The following is a 7,327-nucleotide window of genomic DNA, read 5'->3' on the forward strand; positions in this document are numbered from 1 at the left end:
ACAGTTTGCATCCACAATTTGGGCACAAATTAAAATATGGGGAATTCTGTTTCACCATAAGATAAAACCTTTTTTTTTTTTTATTCCTGTGAGGATGGTTGAACGCTGGAGCAGGTTGGCCAGAGGCAATATCCTGGGCAACCAGCTCACGCTGATGCTGCTTTGAGCTGCAGGGTGGTTGCTCTAGATCTCCACTGGCCCTTTACAACCTCAGCTTTTCTTGATCTGTGAATCCTGTCAATGTTTCTAAAGCTGAATGTGCCCTGTACTATGAAACACTGCCTCAAACTTCATCTCTTTGTTTCATTGCACCTCCTAACCAAAATGGATCACAGAAGCCGCCTTCTCTGTTATTACCTGTTCTTTTTTGCGGCTGCCCGGGCCAAGAGCTCCTCTGGATCTGGTTTTTATCTGGGCTGATAAACCAGTCAAACCTGTTGTTCTCTTCCAGGGGCTTCTGCACCTCCACCTCCCTGGTGGCAGGCACAGCATGGAGGGACCTGGGGCAGGACCTGTCCTTGTCACCCCTGAAGCCCTCTCTGTGCTGAGCCAAGGGAGCAATCTGCACAGGGCCTGGGAAACAAGCCTGGATGATGCCTATTAACACAACCTGTGGAAAAGTTTCAGCCAGCAGACAGGGTTCTTCTCATGCCATGTCAAGAAGCTACAGCCCTGAACATCCATTCTCTTCCACATGTAATAATGTCTGTAGCAACACATTTTCATTTATCATCCCGGTGTGTGGTTTCTGTGTTCATTCCTTCCTGCTGTTATTGTCAGGGATTTTCCTCACGTTTCTGCTCTCTCCCACTCTGGCAATTGCAACATCTTCCTCTCCACAAGACACAGACTTCTGCACTAGGATCCCAAATGTCACTTCGGAGGTCATCCCTCCCTCCTGGCTCCTTCCCTCCTTCTTCCAGTCATCCAGCTACCTCCTCCTTTACTATTGCAACAACTCTGATACAAGCCCCCTCTTTCAAAGCTTTCCTTATCTGTCCATGCTTACTAATCCTCTCTAGCTGAGCCACCCTCTCACCTCCAACCTCTCTTCTCCGCATGGTTTTTCCAGCGTGCACAGCCCAGTCACATGCTGGTGAAGGTCATATGATGGGTAGGGATGGCCAGGCAGGGCTGCAGCAGGCATCTGCTGAACACAGGGCCCTGCTAGGCAGCATACCTCCAGCTCCCACCCTGTCCCAGGGCCGTCAGCCACCCCATGGCTTAGGGCTGGACCTGCAATGTGCGGGGATGTGACACCAACTGCACGGGTGAGGGATGGGAGGCAGAGACCACAGAGCTGCATCGCAAATGGCAAGGAAGGTGCTTTATGCATGGGGAGTGGGTTAGCAGGATGAATCCTGCACCCATACCCCAAACTGGGCAGGGCCGCTGCTGCTCCCCTGTCCTGCCTGCCCAGTAGCTCTCTACTCACACCTCCTACGTCATGCTCTGCTTAGAACATATCACCCTTGCTATACAAAACATATAATAGATTCATAGAATAGAATCACAGAATGGTTTGGGTGGGAAGGGACCTTCAAAGTCCCTCTAGTCCAACCCCCTGCCATGGGCAGGGACATCTTCAACTGGCTCAAGTTGCTCAGAGCCCTGTCCAACCTGGCCTTGGATGTCGCCAGGGAAGGGGCATTGGGCACCTCTCTGGGCAACCCATGCCAGTGCCTCACCATCCTCAGCATAAAACATTTCTTCCTTCTATATAGCCTGAATCTCCCCTCTTTGAGTTTAAAACCCTTGTCCTATCGCTACAGGCCCTGCTAAAGCTCTGTCCCTGTCTTTCTCCTAAGCCCCCTTTAAGTGTTGAAAGGCTGCAGTAAGGTCTCCCCAGAGCCTTCTCTTCTCCAGGATGGACAACCCCAGCCCTCTTCAGCCAGTGCTCCAGCCTCTAATCATCTCCATGGCCTCCTCTGACCCCACTCCAGCAGGTCTGTGCCCTTCCTGTGCTGAGGACCCCAGAGCTGGATGCAGCACCGCAGGGGGGTCTCATCAGAGAGCAAAGGGGCAGAGCCCCCTCCCTCACCCTGCTGGCCACACTGCCAGTGATGCAGCCCAGGATATAACTGGCCCGTACAGAAAAACCCTCTTGTTTTTCCTGTGCCCTGACCTTAGTCTGTCTGTCCTTGGACTAGGAGTTCCTGGAATGAATATCAGCAATGTCTATACATCACAGGCAGTAACACGAGTACAAAGTACTAAGAAATGCCCCAAGCTTTTCTTAATTAATTAGAGAGCCACTGACTCTTCCCAATACGATCCACGCACTCAACAAACACAATAAATGGGAGAAGTTGGGCAATTAGGAATAAACAGCCAGAAGGCAAAGCAGAGCCCAGTGGGGGACCAGCATCCTCAGGGACATCTCATTCTTTCCCATCATCATGTTGCACACTTTGCAAACTGATGTGATGGATGCCCTTTTCATAGAGACACAGAGGAATTCAGGGATGGGATAACTGATGGGTTCTCAAAGTTAAATGCGCAAACTGGTGAAAAAAGAAATGAATAACATTGTCAGTATAAGGGAAGCCAACATCTGAGGAAAACAGAGGCTCCATGTATCTCTAAGGATGGCTCCAGGCTTTCCCCTGTCTCAGGAAGATCCCAGCACTGTGCCCTGCCCAGATTTGAGAAGGCAAAAATTTCAAAGGAGAGGGTAAATGAAAAACAGGGTGCTGGAGAACAAACAATACTGACCTTGATGATACACAGCATCGTCTTGTGCTGCTTATTTCTGTGCTCCAAACTATTTGTTATACTTTTTCTGAAAAACAGAAGATAACACATAAAAGTTTGTTTGTGGTTGAGAATACCATTCCCATTCAATGTCAATCACAGTAAAACACTGCTGAAGGATCTCCTAAACACCAGCCAAATCAGCAATCAACACTGCAGAGGCAGCGCGTGCATGAGCTGTCTGACCCAACAACAGCCTTGGAAGAAAGAATTATCTGAGATTTGCAACCATAAAGCTTGGGTGCAAATTAGCAATAATGGTGAGAACTAACATTTTATGTTTTTACGGGGCTTTGCCAAAGTAAGTAACAAATTAATTGGGTGTAATAAATAACTCCTTTTCTGTAGGCCACTGGGAAGTTAAGTGGCATGCTCAGAGGTTCCTCATTTCTGTGTCCATCCAGATTTACAGGATCAGTTTTGAAAGCCTGAGTGGCACTGAGATCAACTTAAAGTGGATTTAGGAGTGCTGAAAATGAAGCGCTAGATGACTGGTGTGGGATTTAGTCTAGGAAGCTTTTGGCAAAGGGGGAGATGTCAGCTTATTGTTTATGTATATAACTACTCTGCCAAAATGACAACTTGTAAGACCTTTTAGCTGCTAATTACCAGAAATGAGCCCAAAGACAGAGCTGCGCCCCAGTCTGACAGACACATCTGACCAGGCAGGAGAGCCACTGCCTGCTCTGCCAGGTCTTACGGTCTCCTCTTGAGCTGCAGTCCAGCAGAGCGTAGAGTACATCTCATTGATGGTGCTACCACATCCACTCCAGACTTGGGCCAAATATTCCTGCAGATCTAAAGAAAAAGCATTTAGATAAGGATATGCGCTCTAAAGCAATCCCTAAACCAAACAACTGCCTGCCAAACTCCTCTCTGGACTCTAATAGCTCCAGGCTCCACTTACAAAACACAGGGGTGCAGTGTTAATAATTTATTATTTTGTTTAATCTTTTCCCTTTGCTGGATGCAGGAGAGTTAAAGCAGAAGTGCCACCGAGGGCTCACCATCTACCATCTGAAGGGTCAAGTGATCACAAACTTCTGAGACATTTCTCCAATCCCCCACCAAAACAGGACCTCAGAAAAGAGTAGAAGCAAACATCCTCCTGGCCACCCACAACACCTCTGCACTGCCAGCAGGCTTGGCTCCAAGTCCATGTTCAAGCCCAAACATGCCTGGCATTCATATGGCTTAGATGGAAAAGCACAGGCTTTGGGTAAAGGTGTAAGAAGAGAAAAAAATATACATAATTCTCTGACACAGCCCTGAAGACATCCTTGTCTGCAGAGTGGATGAAGCAGGCCTGCTGCCCACCACTGGGTCTCCTGTCTGACACAAAGCAGCCAACTGATCTGGATCCATCTCACATACCACAGGACACGCTGGGAATGACAAGCTGCTGAATTACCCTTGTCCATTTGGACACAGGGAATAGGCATGAGCATTGCAGCACTCTCAAAACTAGCCGGCTTACAACAAGGCTTTTACCATCAGTCAGATTCTACTGTCCACAGTAGAACCTGGGTGCTCTGGTTATGGTCTAGAGAGTAAAGACTAAGGCTATTATGGTCTATAGCATAGGGACTTCAAGTAACAGTCTTGGATAACAAGCAGCATAGCGATTCAGATGTCATTGGTTAATAAGTGCTAACATAATTCTAACATGGAGGTTAACTCCTTAAAATCAAAATGCTCTTATAACTAGCTGTTAGATAAACATGAAATATAGGAGGATTCAGTAAAATTTTAAGATAATCTGCAACATGGGGAGGGGGCAGCCAGCGGGGATCAAAGCCTTCTGGAAACCTCACTGTGGATGGTGATGCCTGGAGGCAGGTACAAACTGTAACATTCCTGCCTGTGTGACAACATTCACAAGAATTAGCATTTCACAGGAATGTGGGAATTTATTCTTCAAGGCCCAGGGTATCCACATATCCACGAGTGCTACAGCCCAAACATTGCACCAACAGAGCATGTGCTTGTTAAGAACCCAGGAACAGATGCCATTGGATTTAATGTGGGACAGGAGGCCCTTTGCAGATTTGCAGACTGCCGGCAGGGTCAGCTGTAAATATTCCCTCATGATCAAAGGCATTCATCTAAGGATTACATGCTGGGGGCTTTGTGGTAAAGTAAATTTGCAACTAACAGGACCATTCATTAGTAGTCAGACAGTTTAGTTGGCTCGCTGACTGCCATTTATTTTCCCCCCAGTCATTTTTACTACATCTAAATACCATGGGGATGTGAGACTTGAATGATATGGCCTAAGAAATCAGCTTAGAAGAAGTAGGAGAAGGGGTTACCTCCAACAAAGAGAGCTCAACAGGGATCGAATGGGGGGGGGATATCAATAGTGGGTAATGCCACTGAAGCATGTGAGCTGATTTCATAACCTGATAGAGATTAGCCTCTCTGGAAGCAAGCAGGATATGTCGAGGGATATGAAGTATTGGTCCTATAAAGCATGTTCACAGAGGGGCTGTATTTGAAAGGCTAAGGAGGGGAGGAGAGACTTTGTGGGGTAAGGAATTGCTGTGAAACAAAGACACCACGGCCTGTTTTCACACCAGTTTGATGCTTACAGAACAAAAGTATCCCAAGCAGAAGCTGCACCACATAAGCAACATCTTCCCCCCCCCCCCCGCAGGAAGCCCTAAGTATAAAATAACCAGTGGCATGATGGGATGATGACAAACCAAGAGGTCCTGGGCTGAGCAGGCACCAGGTGATGCAAGGATTAACCTGGGATGCTGTTTTACTGCAGAGCTGCCTCTCCAGGACCGCAGACCCTTTGGATGCAGCCAGCTCTGCACGCCCACCCATTGTGGGGGCCCTCCCCAGGCCCTCACCCCAGCTCAGTGCACCCTGAGGTTGCTGCCATCCAAGCAGCCCTTCCCTCCCTCAGTTTGTTCTTCAGCCCCATCTCCACCCCTCCTCTCTCATCATCTCAGAAACAAATTAGGCAGAAGGAGCCAAGAGGGAAACTAACACCAATCCCATTAAATTCTACGGCCTAGGCTGTGTTTTATAACAGAAAAGAAAAACTGGTTTATAGCTAAAAAAATAAAAAAGGAGAGAGAGAGAACAATCCCTTTCTCTCCCCTCCTCCTATCTTGCAAATCCTACTCCCTCCTTCATTGGAGAAAAAGAAATAAAATAGAGAAAAAACAGGCAGGAAGAATGGAGGGTGTGTAAAACACTCTCAGGTTTCTAAACGTGGAATTAAAAATTTGCAGAACAGCAAATTCCCTGACACTGAATATCTCACCTAAAGCAATAAAATCAATCTTGGGCTTGTGCAAACAAGCAATCCCTAACAGGAACATCTTTGACTCTTGTTGTTCCATTGCTTTCAGCAACAAGCACCCCACGAACCCAAGAGCCACAATTTTTCCCCATCAGGAGGGGTCACTCAAGCCAAGTGCTCCACTGCCTCCTTCCTAGCGATGCAAACGCAATGGCATGCAACCTCAGCTGTGGGAGTACTGTGCAAATCTCTCCTGCAGCCGCTCACCGAGGTGGCGGTACCCTGTTCCGGGCAGCAAAATACTCTCTGCTGCTCTTCCCACAGCAGGTCATCCCTGGGAGAATGAGGGATGCAATGTCAGCAGCGCTGTTCATGCAAAAGGCTGCTGTTTATTTTCCTTGTGATCTCCATGGATGCTCACACCAGAATTTACCTCTGCAGGTCTTTAAAGAGGTTGTGTGATGCTGAAGGATTTTCCCTTTTCCCTTAATGCTCAGCTCTTTGATGATTCATACTTCTTGCTGTGATTTCTGCAAGGAAAGGAGGTGTTGCCATGCTCATTTTAAAGACAAGGAAATAGGAGCATTAAAGACAATTATTTTGCAGAAGGCTCCCGACTTCAGTCTCCGTGAGCAGGACCGGCGACAGCCTGTTTTTATCAGAGATGCCAAGCTCCTGCAGAACACACTGGCCATAACTGAGGTCTGAGATGTTCTGCTCATACGGAAGCAGCATTGAAAGTGTCACTGCCAGACGCACGGACATGGAAACCTCTCAAATTAAATGATGCCAATGAAGAAACCTGCCTAATCCTTCCCCGAGATCATCACCAGACTCTAGACCTTTAAATATTTTGGCGTATTAATTTACATATGATACTGATTTTAGCTTTTTGCTACTGAGAAGGAAGCTTATCTCCTTTCACATCCTTTCTACCTCCACATCTCATGGCTCTGCTCTGACTCACCACATTTGGTGCTGAAGCAGAAATCAACACCGGCCCCAGCCACTCGGCACCCACTTGCAAAGGGCTTGTGACTACAGCTGAGCAGGCTATTTTCCTGTTTCCTATAAAAATGATTTCAAAAACATTCCTGTTCTGCTTTTGGACTGAACTGAGATCTTTAGGAAATCACAGTGGGAATGGAGCTGGGGAGAGATTAAGAGAGCCAGAAAAATGCCTCCAAGAACAGCCACTGTCTCCCCGGGCATTGCCCTACTCACACCAGCTGCTGGGATAAAGCCTCCAACGTCCCTCCAAGTGCTGTAAATATTGAGCTTCCAGCTCTTTTAAGATGGATTATTATCCGTTTCACC

The sequence above is a fragment of the Falco peregrinus genome, chromosome W, assembly GCF_023634155.1.
Source record: "Falco peregrinus isolate bFalPer1 chromosome W, bFalPer1.pri, whole genome shotgun sequence".
Taxonomy (NCBI): Eukaryota; Metazoa; Chordata; class Aves; order Falconiformes; family Falconidae; genus Falco; species Falco peregrinus.